We start from the raw sequence: 13,271 nt of genomic DNA, 5'->3' as shown, positions 1-13,271 counted from the left end.
GGGGCGAGGGCCGCTCTCGCACCGCAGCCCCGGCCCCGCTGCCCGCACACGCATGCACGGCAGCACCCGGCGCTTCCCCGCCCCGCAAGTTACTTGGGCGCTGCGGGCACCCCCTGCCCCGCGCAAGCAGCGGGGCCGCGTTGATTCTGTGGTGATCCCCCACCGCCGCCCTATGCGTACAAAGGAAACTCCGGTAGCATCCTCTGGTATTAGCCCCTAACTGTGCCGGTAAGTATGAAAATAATCAACGGGATGAGACAGGATTTTGTTCTGCGCTGAGCTTATTGTCTTTGGGTCTGAAATTCAGTAGTGGGAACAGATGTAAGAACACCAACGTGTGTCATTTGAGCAGGCTTGAGGACCCGTTTCAGGGCTAAAGGACCGGAGGACAAGATCTAGAAAGAGTAGATACTACATGAAAAATGAGTGAAATCATGCTCCCACTAGTGTCAGTGGCAAAAGTTCCACTATTCGGTGGCACTAGGCTGTCACCCTAGCAAGCTGTTCCCAACCTCACGTTTTCAAATGGTGTGAAATACGTTTACAGTCAGACAGAAACAATTGCCTTTTTTAGTTTACAGTTTTCCCAGATTTATACTGTAAGCCCTATCCAATTACAGCAAAACCAGCACACAACAGTGCAAGCCACGAGGAGACCTCCGTGTTGTGTAGTTTGTGTTTCTATTTGATCTGACATGCTTCAGGGAGAAAATAAATGCAAATCCCACATTGCACAAAGCTTATCTGAATACCCAATAAAACACATTTTCAAACCAGGAGAAAATACAAAAGTTATTACTTTGCAAGTTTTTCAGCTTAGTCAGTCAAGCTTTCATGTCTTCAGACCACAAAGGGTGCGACCAGGACATCCAAGGCTGCTTTGGTGCAATCTCTTCATAATTCACCAGAGAGCATCAAACCCATGAACAGACAGAAGCTGCCCCAGGAGGAATTTCCTCAGCCCTTGGAAAATGCCAGCTATAAAAGAAAGCTGGATTTACTGAGAAGTCAGTCAACTGGCAGCCAGTGTGGGACTCAGTACACAGGTGTCCCAGACAACAACTTTTCTTAATGAGCAGATATGTCCTACATGAGCAGCTGTTTCAGGATGGGTTATGGCACCACATCCAGGAAAACTGCTTTAGAGGTTTCCAGGGATCCATGAGGGACTTGAAATCATGCAGACACTCAGTGGCCCTGGTGACATCCACTTCCCTTTTGCTGTACTTGCCAATGTGTACATTTAGGAGTACCCAACACTTGCATTCCTGGGCAGCAGCACTCCAGGCTGCCGTCTGCACAATCGATGGGAAGTACACTTCTTCCACTCTGCTGCTTGCTTAATTGCTAGTGTTGCTTCCCAAATCCTGTAATCATCATTTTGAACTTGCACAATCTCAGCCAAATGATTCTCATCCAGTCCTCCCTCTTGCTCAGACAGTGGATAGCCAATTAGTCTGCTCTAAATATTTAGAGAAAATGAAGATACAGAACTGGCAAACTGAAACACTCACCTCGTCCCTCTCCTAACCAGTCTGGCTGGTTGTACAGCCAGGGAGTCATGTAGCTGCAGGATTGGGACTTCATAAAACCTAACAAAAGTCCCACAGTGATATGGCTCTATGGAATCACCCGTAGGAGCGCAGGACCGTTGGTTTCATCCGCAGCATAAGTACTTGCTTTGTTTGTTTTTCGCCCTTTGCAGATGTCATTTTCCAGCCAGCACCTACAGCAGTGGGATAAGGAGGGTGCAACTGTAAGGAGAATATCCACTCTGAAAGTTCCTGGGAATTCGTTTACTGTCTTAAACTTCTCTGACTTTCAGCAGCTCCCTAAGAACGTGTTAGAGCCTCTGCTCAGTGTCAACTGACTGGCTCAGTGGAGGTTTTCAGTTCAGCTGTATCGGCACAACGGATACCTTATCACATCCTTCTTTCATATAGATTAACAATCTGTTCTGTGTAATATGCTTCCATTATTCAGGAGTGCAAATATAAAGAGTGTTAAAATAATTACCTATAACAAATATTATTTTAAATATCTTTATTAAAGACGCTCAATCTAGCCATTTTCCCCGAATGTCTTTCATAAGGTTGTAAAATAAACCAGTATGTAATGTTAAAAAGAAACACTTACCATCTTATTGACATTTAAAATGTATTTTTTATTCCTCATTGTTTGTTATAAAGTTGATAGGAAATGAAAAACAGTTCCATCTAATTTTTCACAAAAGAGGGAGTTTCTGACTAGTTCTAGGCTATGTACTGAATGGTTATTTTAGTATCACGTATAGTACTGAACAGCCCATTTTTTCATTTAAGGAATGAAAAGTTTTCTTTGTAGGATTTCTGTAAGATTTTTATATGCATATGAGGCTGAGCACAGCCTCATATGCATATATGGGAGGGAGGAAGAAATGTAACTAGATTACCCTTAGAAATAATTCCAAATTATTCAGGTTCCAAATAATTCAGGTCGGTAGTGGAGGAAAATGTGTAGAGAAGGTCTAATAAATGATGGGAAGCCTATGAGGACACAGGTCTAGTGAAATTCCATAATGATTGTGCAGCTAAACATTTATTGGAAGTAATTTCTGGGGTACACAGACTTTGCAAGTAGGAACATGGAAGTGGACAATGAAGTAGAATCCTTCAAAAACCCTTCATCTGAGTTACCAGCAGCAGGGAAAATAGAAGAGAAAGGGATGGAGCAAGGCCTTAGTACAAGCAGCAAAAGACCTGTTTGGTCTATGGAACTAGGGAATAAGTGGTGTTAACCATGTAATCAACATATTTTGAAAAGATAGATCTGTCCATGTCCATTATTGACATGTCTCTGAATTTAACCTAGAAATTTACACAATATAGTACTTTTCATCAACTGTGCTGTCACTCTGTGTTGTGAGTGCACTCCAGCAATTCTCTGTCCCAATTCTCCTGTTCAGCTGCCAGATAAACTGTGGTGCCTCGGTTTGTCACTGGGTTGTTGTGCATCACTAGATTGTGGCCATGCATCTCACTACAGAGGTGGACATCTTCCCAGGTTGGGTGAAATGACTTCATGGAAATAGCCAATATTTGAGGAAACACCCCTAAAAATGCCAAGTCCCAGTCAAAGCTCAAAGCAATGTATGAAAACCATTTGAATTAGTCCCACAAACTCCATCAAAGGATTAATTTTTTAGGCACCCCTGTCTGTGGAAGGTTGGAGCCACGGTTTATGGTTCTCTAAAAAAACTTCTTGACTTATAAGGAATGTTAAGTCTTCAGGACAGTCAGTGAAAAGGGCAATGCCATCTGAATGCCCTGTTTGCACCATATTGTCTTTCAGACCAATCAATCTCTCATCCTCGAGCAGAGCTGTCCCTAAGCAGAAGGTTACACCTTAGTGAACATAACACAAGCCTGGTTTTTAGTCAGAATAACTTACTGTTTTCATAAATGTTGAGAACACCACTTTTACAGTTTATGAATCTGATCATTACAGGTTTGTTTTTCTACCCAAGATTAGGTAATGCTGAGAATGTGCCTGTATCTCAGCTAATAGAGAGGAAAAAAATCACATATTTCTAACGTGCCAAAAAAGGACAGGCAATTCGATAGTTGCAGATCCAATTCCTTCTGAATGTCAGTTTCCACTCTAATTTCCTCTCAATTTAAAGGGTCACAGCTGCGTGCTTGCCTTCCTCGTGTCTTTCAAGAACATGGGGACATCTCCAAGCAAGGACCTGCACTATATGAAATCAGAATGACAGTATGACACATTTTAGGTCATCTGTGGCAGTCACCTGCTAGAGCATACTGGCTTTTTACTGTACCTGTAGAGGTCCCCTTCTCAGAATGGGGATGAATGTTGCAAACAGGGGAAACATCACTTGTTCTCTCCGGGGAGCAACCAAGTGTGCTCCCCTATCTGGAAAGCTCCTGCACAGGTTTCATCTTATTCTGTTATGCTGTTGCAGCTTGTGATCCTTTATTAACATTTCGTTTCTTTTTGCATGGATGTAACTGAGATGGGCGTTTTCACAAAAGCAAAATAGTAGCAAAATAGTAGCAGCAGGACCAAAACCGGGCATTGCTGAGAATGAGATACAATGTTTTAAAAATAAATTTGCACTTGCCACTGCGAAGTGTCACAATCACTGCTCTGTGCTTTTTTTCTTAATAACTCTAGAACAGGAGCTTTAAAAGTGGGCAAAGAAAATACATCAGTGGAAACATTTTCTCTGAAAAATCAGATCCTTTGAGAAGAATACCTTTTGAAATCATGTCAATTCCATGAAAATGTTTTAAGAAAGGCATACAAATGTTCTGACAGCTTCAAAGCATCCAATTTTTACTTTTTTCAGAGCAAAACATTTTAATTTCTAAATCACCATGGTTTCAATTTAAGTTAGTATAGTGTTAGAATATGGTGTAACATAAATGAAAAGGTACCATCATCAAACATTTCAATCAGCTTCATTTTTCTTGCAGAAGTTTTGGGGTTTTTTAAGGATTTCAAAATTTTCAGATTGCATTGTTATTTAGACCAAAGACAAATCTAAAAAATATTCATAAAAGTGAAATTTTATCCTCTGAACAGCTTGTGTCCTCCCTCATACTCACAGCAGCGGTAAAAGAGATATTAAGAAAAATAAAAAAGAAACAGCCAACCAAAAAAAGGAACAACAGTGTCTGGTTCAGATAACTTCTGAGGGGGTACTAAATTTCAAATATGAGAAGTCCACAGATCCAGGCCCATGCCTAAAATTAATCTTGTGGTTTTTTCAGGCCAACATAAAATTCGGTTTTCTACACAAGGATTTAAAGCACCAGAGAGAATAAATCCATTGGAAACTTGGTGAGATTAGGGCACCTGTCTCCCACAGTTTTCTTGACAAATCTTGAATTTCAAGATAGAGTATTAAAATATAAAATAAATTATGCCAGAGCACTTTTGGTACTATTTCATATTCAGTGAAGGAACCCGAACAGAATTAAATTTCTACTCAGCTACTTAGCACTGGGCTAAGTGTCAAGAAGCAGCAATTCTTTTTCCTCAGGCCAACGTGAAAACAGTGCCTTGTAGTTCACCAAGCATTTTGTTGGAAATAAAATCTGCATCATGGTGGGGCTTTTTGTACGGCTAGAGTCACCACGAGTTCCAGGCACAGAAGAGAGGACTAAGCACTCAACATCCTCTGTTGATGCCACCTCTATGGCTCATCCCCACAGCATCAGAGCATTCCTTTCATGGGTGCTCGGAAATACACACCTCTGACCCATCCCAATGCTCAAGACTGTATAGTCTGGCACGGCTGTTATGTACCATGGTGTACCAAAAGGAGAATGAAATGGAAATCTTAAACCTTGGCTCACTGCCAGAGACCAGAAGAACTATTGTTACACGAACCAGACAGAATTTGCAAAAAGAATACCGGCTCCTTCCTGTATTTTGAAACAAAACAAATCCCCCAAAATATCTGGTTCTGGAAAGTTAAAATTGAGTCCTACATGGCATTGGTGAGTTCCCTGGCAGAATCATGGTGCTGCTCCACTCAAAACTACCCTGAAACATGTTCTAGGGATGGCACAGTGCTGACAATTGAGTCTTAGTGTTTGATAATACACTTTGACTTTGTTTAATTTACTAGGATAGATGTCATCATTGCAAGGCATTGCAAGGCCTATGTGTTCCAAATCTGATTTTTATTTAGCTGCACTAATTCCAATGCAAATTATTTCCCTTGATTCTTACTAGTAATTACTATTTATTAATTCTGGTAAATCTGGTAATATTTCCCTTTGTGCAAAAAACAACTAACTAACCAAAAAATCCTCCAGCTCTAGATTTATATATGCATGAAAAAATACCTTTTAAATTTCACTTAATGATATAAATGAATCTGAGCCTAGAATTGGCATATGGATTCTCCCCAACCTTTGATGAAGCCTGGATTCAAGTTTGAATTTTAATGAAGTCTGGACTTCTTTCAACAGGTTCTTTGAATTTGATTCTACATCTGCTTGACAGACAGAAGCAAGTCCCTAAACTAGTTAGTCTTCTACAGTCAGTAAGATTCAGTTGTAAAGCCAAATGGTGATACAAACATCTTTCTTGATTTAAGATGTTTCACACATAAAAATGTGGCCACATGTTAACCCACAACAGTTATTCTGCTTCCTAGTGAAATAAAGTCTGGCATCATGTGGAGGTAAGGAATGGTAGTGGATGGGATACTGGGAAATGGGGGTGGAGAACATGAGAAATGAGTGGGAAGGCAGGCAACCCCGCAATAGCCCCACTCAGTCCTGCTTTAGGACCCAAACCCACCTTGCACTGGGAAGGAAAGATAGGTCCCTCTTTGGCTGTCCTCTTCAACAACTTGTCACGTAATCTGCCATGTGGTGAATGCTGGAGTGTGTTAAAAACAGCCCTGAGAACAGAAATCCAGGCTTGGGGAATCTAGCATGTGCAGGGGAGCATGGGCTGGAAGCAGCTCGCTGTGAAGCATTAGGAACTCCTTAGGTGCTAATAGCTTCTAAAAAGCTAATGGTTTAATAGGGCTGGAAGAGAAGAGCATGCTGGAAATTTTCTCAGGCAGGGTTTTGTATATCCTTATAGGAAATGGAGGGGAGGGAGAAGAGACCCATTATTTTCTTCTTAGGTATTTATTTGAATAGAAGTGGAACTGTAAATTCTGAGGATTCTCTCACCACGGTTTTGGTAACTTCACATGCCAAAGATTTCAGTGAGTGGTGACAACCTCCTTCCATATAACAATGGAGAGAACAGGGCTTCAGAGTCACATGTTTATTTAATTTCATTAGTGCTGTTGTTGCAATAGTAACTACAAGCACCTAAAGAACCTCTAAGATCTAAAAAAAAAAATAGTCCTTATTAAAAACATTACTTTGCTGGAAAACTTTGCTGACATATGGTTAAGGCTGCTCACTTGTTTCCATGAAGTTGATATCAGCATAATTCAAACTTCTGAGAAACCAGGAAATACAGAGGATAATAAATTAATATTCAATTCAACCTTTTTAACAATGCTTAATATATCTGTAATGGAAATAATTCACCTTTTCAGTGAGTGGCTTTCAGAGAACATAGTCTGTAACCACTATAGTTCAGGCACCCCTTATCTTTGGAAAAGTGGACTGTATTCGAAGTGATACTTCTTTTACACGCATGCTCTGACCCAATTTCCTAGAAAAAAATTCCATGATAATTAAGTTTTATCTTTTCCCCCGACTCACCATTAGCCACACATGTATTATTAAGCCCACAGAATATTTTTCCTACTTTACTTTGCACTTTTGATCCCACCCACAGGAGTGATGAGCGCTGTGGGCCTGAGGCCCCATCTGAAGGTATGGCCTCCCACTTTCACTACAATTGTAGTTTACTAAGTTTTCTACAATTTGACACAGCAATAATCAACTCCCCAAATACTGCCAGTTCCCTGTTCCCACTGCCAGCTCTCAGGAGGGAGAAATAAAGGGTGCTTGAATGTTGACCTAGACTCTATATTTCCTGGCTTCCAAAAGTCTGAATTTTGCTGAAGCTGATATTTTATAAGAGCTCCAAATACTGCCAGGAAATCCTAACTCTGCATTAATTAAGGGGTTTTGTCAGTCAGTAAAAAGGAAAGATGCTTTAAAGACCTGATTTTCACAATTTCCTTGTTTCTTAAAATATATTTGAGAGAGCATCTTTGCAATGTGTCGGTCTGTGATTCAGGATGAGAAAAAAATTCTGAGGAGTCCTGAAATTTCTAGGAAGGACTAGATGCATTGGTAGACTGGGTTGGGTTTTTTCTGTGTGAGGGATGGTAGCTTGGTTTTGAACACTTTTCTACTGACTGACTCTTTTATACCAGGTGAATGGTGTTCACCACCATTTTGCTATTTTATTTATTGCTCTCATGGGTTCTGTTTTAAATGAGAATCAGAAAACAAGCTAAGGGTGAGCTGGCTTCTTTAGCAGGTATAGAGAGAAACCAGCTTTTACAAATGTATGCATAACTGTTTGAAGCCACAATCGCCACACCAGTTTTCAACTGAGCTCAGCTTTTATCTCTTCAGGAAAAAAAAAAAAAAAAGAAAAATAAAAAGGATAGTTATCACAAAATACTTGGTGGATCTCACTGGCACATTTTACAGCTGGGTTTTCAGAACTATTTGAGTGAGCTCTTTGTGAGGTACATGAACACCTTTCAAAACTGATCCAAGCTGTGTATGGATGAAAGATAGAGTCTTGACCTAGGACTACAGATAATCTAATCCTTTAGTTCAAGTTCTGTCAAAACTCAGCCACAAACTCATTACTGAATTTTTCAGTTCTAGAGCTCTGTAACAGGATGGAAATGCTGTGGCACAACAATAATGCTGACAGAAGAGAAGAGAGGAAGGACCAGTGGTGTCAGTGGAAACAGGGGATGAACACCTCTCACCGCTTCCATCCTCTGATGTAAACTTGTATACCACAGCTATCTCTCAAAGGTAACTGAAACCTTCTTGACCTTCCATTTCCAGAACCTGAAAACTCTCCTTTCAGGAAGGCTGGAAAATGCTGTGGTGGCAAGGGCAAAGAAAAAATGTTTTAAAGTCAATTCAAGCATTTGAAGTTTTCAAAGAATAACATGAAGAAATGTTTTTCATTGGAAAACTGGTATTACTGTGCCAACTTAAGAATGGTGAAACACCTCAGGAGGCATTTGTGAATATTCATGAACACGCAGGAGCACACCTACCACGAAACTCACTGCTCCTTCCACCCATTAAACCATTATCAGAAAGTGGTGGTAGATGCTGGGCAGTATCAAGAGCTCAAGGAGATAAAACTGATGTAGACTTCAGCTTATAGTAACAGACTTCGAAAAGGATTCAGCAGTGGCATGAGTCAGCCCAGTTGCATCAGCTCCTGTGATGTCTGAATTTGGTCAGAGGATGAATCCAAACAAAACAAATCTTGCTTTAGAAATAAATTTTACATAGCCTTTGTGCAGTTGAGCAGGGCAGGAGAGGAAAAAAAGGTATTCAAGCACAGACGACTCCAGCACTCTCCCTGAGAAAGATTTCTGTGGCAACCAGTGATTAAGTGTGATTGAAGCCATGCAAAATATTTTCAGAGAGCTGTTTCTTCACAGGTCAAAATGCGCTTGCTTTTGAGTTCACAAATTCCTAAATGAAACTGGCCACCTCCTCACATGTTCCAATGTGTGCCCCCTTCCTCTCCCAGAAGTAAGTAATATGATCATCTGTTCACTAGAATGACTGCCAAAATCCTGGGAGTAATGGTTGTAAATATTTTTAATTTCAAGCTGGTTGAGTTGTTCTGAAGTCTGTTGGCTTCAGACAAATCCCAGTTCCCTTAGTCACCATCCAGCTTCATGTTATCATAAAAGCCAGTAGGAAATTCTCCTTCATGTTTTCAGACAGGGAACTGCACTCTTCGAGTTATCCTCTAGCTGGAAAAGATAAAGAGGCTGCTGCTTCCTGTGTGTGAGTCTCTAATATCTATCTTACTGACCACAAGAAATCCAAAGACACAGACACAGGGACATAAGCATTTGCAGAAATAACTGTACATTATAAAGTCAGGAGAGGAAAGTAATATTGGCCACCTTCCCCCTAAGAGAGTAACACTGCTGTCTTTATGAACGCCCTTAATTTTGAACGACCTTATAGACTACTCTGAAATCAGAGATAACATCAACACCTCAGGTCCTTTCCTGGCAGTAGGGCTGGATGTAGCATAGTTACGTGGAAGTCAGCTTTGTGTGTTTGCATGCAAAGGTGCTGCATTAACGCACAGACTGCAAAACCACTGCTATAGCCATTAATTTACTTCTCTTGCAGCCACAGTCAATCAGTCCTGTTCACCAGGTCATGCCTTCTCAGATGGTAATCTGCAGCACCTTCCATCTCCTTTGCATCACCTACACAAACACAGACTCATCCCCCAGACAACTCCCAGATTTGGGACTTGATACACCCATCCTTTCCAGAGAGCTTGGAAAAGGGTTAAGTGCTAAAAGCAGAACCAGCAGAAGAGTGCTTATGCTAATGGCAGCTTTTATGCAAGTGCCCTGCCACCTGTATGACTGACTGCAGGATGCCAGCCTTTGCTCTGCTAGGGTATGCCTAGAAACATTTTAATGGCAAGTGGCCTGCTTTTTAAAAATCAGTAATAGAGGGGAAAATTTTGTTTAAAAAAATGGAGCCATGCTATAGAATAGCAACTGGACAAAAGCATTTCCAAACTTGATTCAGTCTGTATCCGTGTGTTTTTCCCACACATGCACAGCAAGTACTTTTTTGCAAGAATTGTATTTTTCTGCCATATTGTTTTTATTGAGAGGTTTCTTTTTCCTCAAAATCTGTGCTCTGAAGCTGTAATTTCCAAAGTCCTAACTTAGTTTGGTTTTATTAAAAATGTTGCCCTCCTGATTTTGAAAAAGAGGTGGAAAGCTGAACTGTAAAGTTTTAAACACTAGAGAATTTTTCAGCAGATCTAGGGATGGAAGTGTAGGGCCTGATGCTCAGTTTCTGGTTGTTGGAGTCAGCAGCACTATTAGCCTCAAGACCAGAAGGCTTAAAAACATTGGCTTAATGCTCATACAAGGATTTGAGCAGGATGTTTTCTTTCATTCTTCCTTCCCCACCCGTATGCTAGTATCAAATTACATACATTGCTTCAGATTTCCAACATTTCCCAATCTGGATTAATTTACATTTGGAGAGAGGGTGTGAATTAAACTGTTATAAAAGGCTTAGATGCAGTGCCAACTTGTTACTATGCTCTTTCAAGCATCAAATGCTTTTTCTATTAAGGAAGCTCTCAGAGAATTTCTTGCATCTGGAAATGGCTCTCATTGCGCAGCTCATTTATCAAATGCAAAACATGACATATACAAACGAAGGCATTCATAGTAACACATCTCCTGCTGCAGTTAGAGGCTCTGTCATACTATGGCCTGCAGTAAGATATTGCTGTCTTCAAGGAGATTTCAGTCTGAGAAAAACCCAGCTCCTGCAGGGATGCAGGATGCAAGGGAAGAGTCAGAAGCAACCAGGAGACAAGCAGAGGACAGAGTGCGCACCAAACTGCCACAGCTGACACACTCAGAACTCTCGGCCTTTGGCTTGAACTGCCTCAAACAGTCCAAAGTGAGAAGCTGGGCCTAATAGAACTTCCTAATTCATTAAATACCTAGGAGTGAAGATAAAGCCTGCCCTTGTCTTCTACAGATCTTTTCCCTTGAATTTTCTCATATGTCAAGTTCCTACAGACATACAATTCCATTTTCTGCCAAGGGATGTGATACGATTCCTATCCCTAGTTGGCTGCAAACACCACATTCACAGCATGCCTTTTAATTATAACACTAAAACATGGGATGAGGCAGATTCAAATTTGGGTATGCCTAGAGGATGGTGTCACTCTTGCTGTTCTTGGTACTTGTGTCAGAGCTGGGTTAGTCACTAAGGACTTTGCTAGCAAATTGTATTCAAGGTCCACGTAACTTCTCCCTTGCCAGCATTAGCCTCTGCCAATTTTTGTAAGCTCTGTGAAAATTATTCATGGATCACAAATTTCCCAGAGATCGCAATTTCCATCCTGAAGCATTATGGGCCAACACAACCTCAGGATGCTTTAGAATGTTCATTTACTTATGATCTGAAGCCTGCCTTAAGCTCATACTCACTGTCACCTGGGTAAGTGTCTTCTTGAACTGAGGGAATACAGGCAGGAGCATAGAGCTGAGTATCTGGTTTATTTCTGCAGAAGGGATTCAAAGCTTTGAGGAGAACTGCTGGTGAACTTTCTTTCTCCGTTGTTCACCTTTTCCAATGAACAGCTACAAGAGCCTTAGAGGTTCTGCATTCCCCCTTTACCAGATTTCTTTAGGGGCATGTGATGGTCTTTGTAGGGTAGCTGCAGAGAACAGCTCTTCTCCCACATCACCACTAGCCATCGGAGACAGCCCAAATGCTGCCAGCAAGGATCGTAGTTCTTCTTCCCACCAGTTCAATAGCTTGCTTACTGTTCTCCCTGATTCTCTACTGAGTGGGGAGATAATAATGCATCAGTTTATAACTCATCAAATGTGACCAGTGGTTTTATGGTGTTTAACAGATGAGATAAATGTGAACTGAAAAGTAAGGAAATTGCCAAGCAGAAGGTTTTAAACAATCAGAAAACAATTGCTTTAACATGGTGCTTAATGCTGTTGTGACTCATAGCCAGCAGTTGTAGCAGCAAAAATGGGTAAGTGTGCTTTAAAAAGATTGGAAAGATTTGTGAAGGATGATTACACCCTTGGCTAATAAATATGATGATCCATATGCAACCTCTGACTCAGGAAACTGTTCAACTTTGCCAAAAAATGCTACAATGTTCTAGGAGAAAAAAAACTCTTCTGAGAGAAATGTTCCCTAAGCATCAACCTTGGTCTCTGCTGATGTTAAGTTGCTGAGCTAGCTGAACTCTGGCATAATTCTTATATTTCTCCTAAAAAAATCTGCATTTGGGTAACATAATGAGCAATCTGTGTCATACAAGGGCTAATCTATAAGGCCTTGTACAGTTCTGATGAATTTACTACTCACAACAAACACTTGGATATTGCTGGATCCTATGCAATTAAATACATCTCTGGTTCTAATAATTGGGGGGCTACCCAATACACAGTCTGTATTCGTTCTTCTCTGCCATGGCTCACCAAATAAAAATGGAAACTTGTAAACAATGGGAATGTGTTCACACTGTGCTGGCAGTGCTTCTGAGTCTGCAATACAGAAGGCTGGCTGCAGAGAGAGAGAGAGAGAAAAGACTGGTGTGCTGCTGCACCTCCTGACGTAACCCACAACAGATCTGGCGATCCCCGTAGTCATAAAACAGTCACAGAAAAAAAAACCCAAATCCCGAACTACTTTATCCAATGATTACATAACCTACACTGCCACACTGCAGCTGAGGTGAGAATCTTGCAGATAGCTTGGGAAAAGTTCTCAAATCCCAGCTGCTCCAGGCAGCATTCACTCCTGCTCAGCCTAACAGGCTCAGAGCTATCCTGAAGCACAGTAGTTAAATTTGCCACTCCAAACAGTCCCACCCAAGAGACTGTCCTGAAGCTTTTTACAGGGAAAGGATTTAATTAGAATGTGATTTTTGTGGTGCCATATTCAGTACAACAGAACCATCAAAATGTATGCTTTGTGATTTGTGGAGCAGGTTTGCTTAGGCAACTTTTAAGACAATCCCTAGGTAGAGAAAGG

At 41.0% G+C, this 13,271-nt stretch overlaps 1 long non-coding RNA gene across 1 annotated transcript; it reads left to right on the top strand.

Moving 5' to 3' along the window:
• Nucleotides 1-6: 6 nt before the first annotated feature.
• On the top strand, nt 7-4,125 carry LOC121675979. The gene is made up of 2 exons (XR_006020306.1): nt 7-228; nt 1,706-4,125. It is a non-coding gene; the product is annotated as an uncharacterized LOC121675979 (long non-coding RNA).
• Nucleotides 4,126-13,271: the final 9,146 nt, after the last annotated feature.

The sequence above is a fragment of the Corvus kubaryi genome, unplaced genomic scaffold, assembly GCF_017639235.1.
Source record: "Corvus kubaryi isolate FWS band 111438036 unplaced genomic scaffold, C.kubaryi_AGA036_p1.0 76, whole genome shotgun sequence".
NCBI lineage: Eukaryota > Metazoa > Chordata > Aves > Passeriformes > Corvidae > Corvus > Corvus kubaryi.
This window is presented reverse-complemented; position numbering and strand designations above follow the sequence as displayed.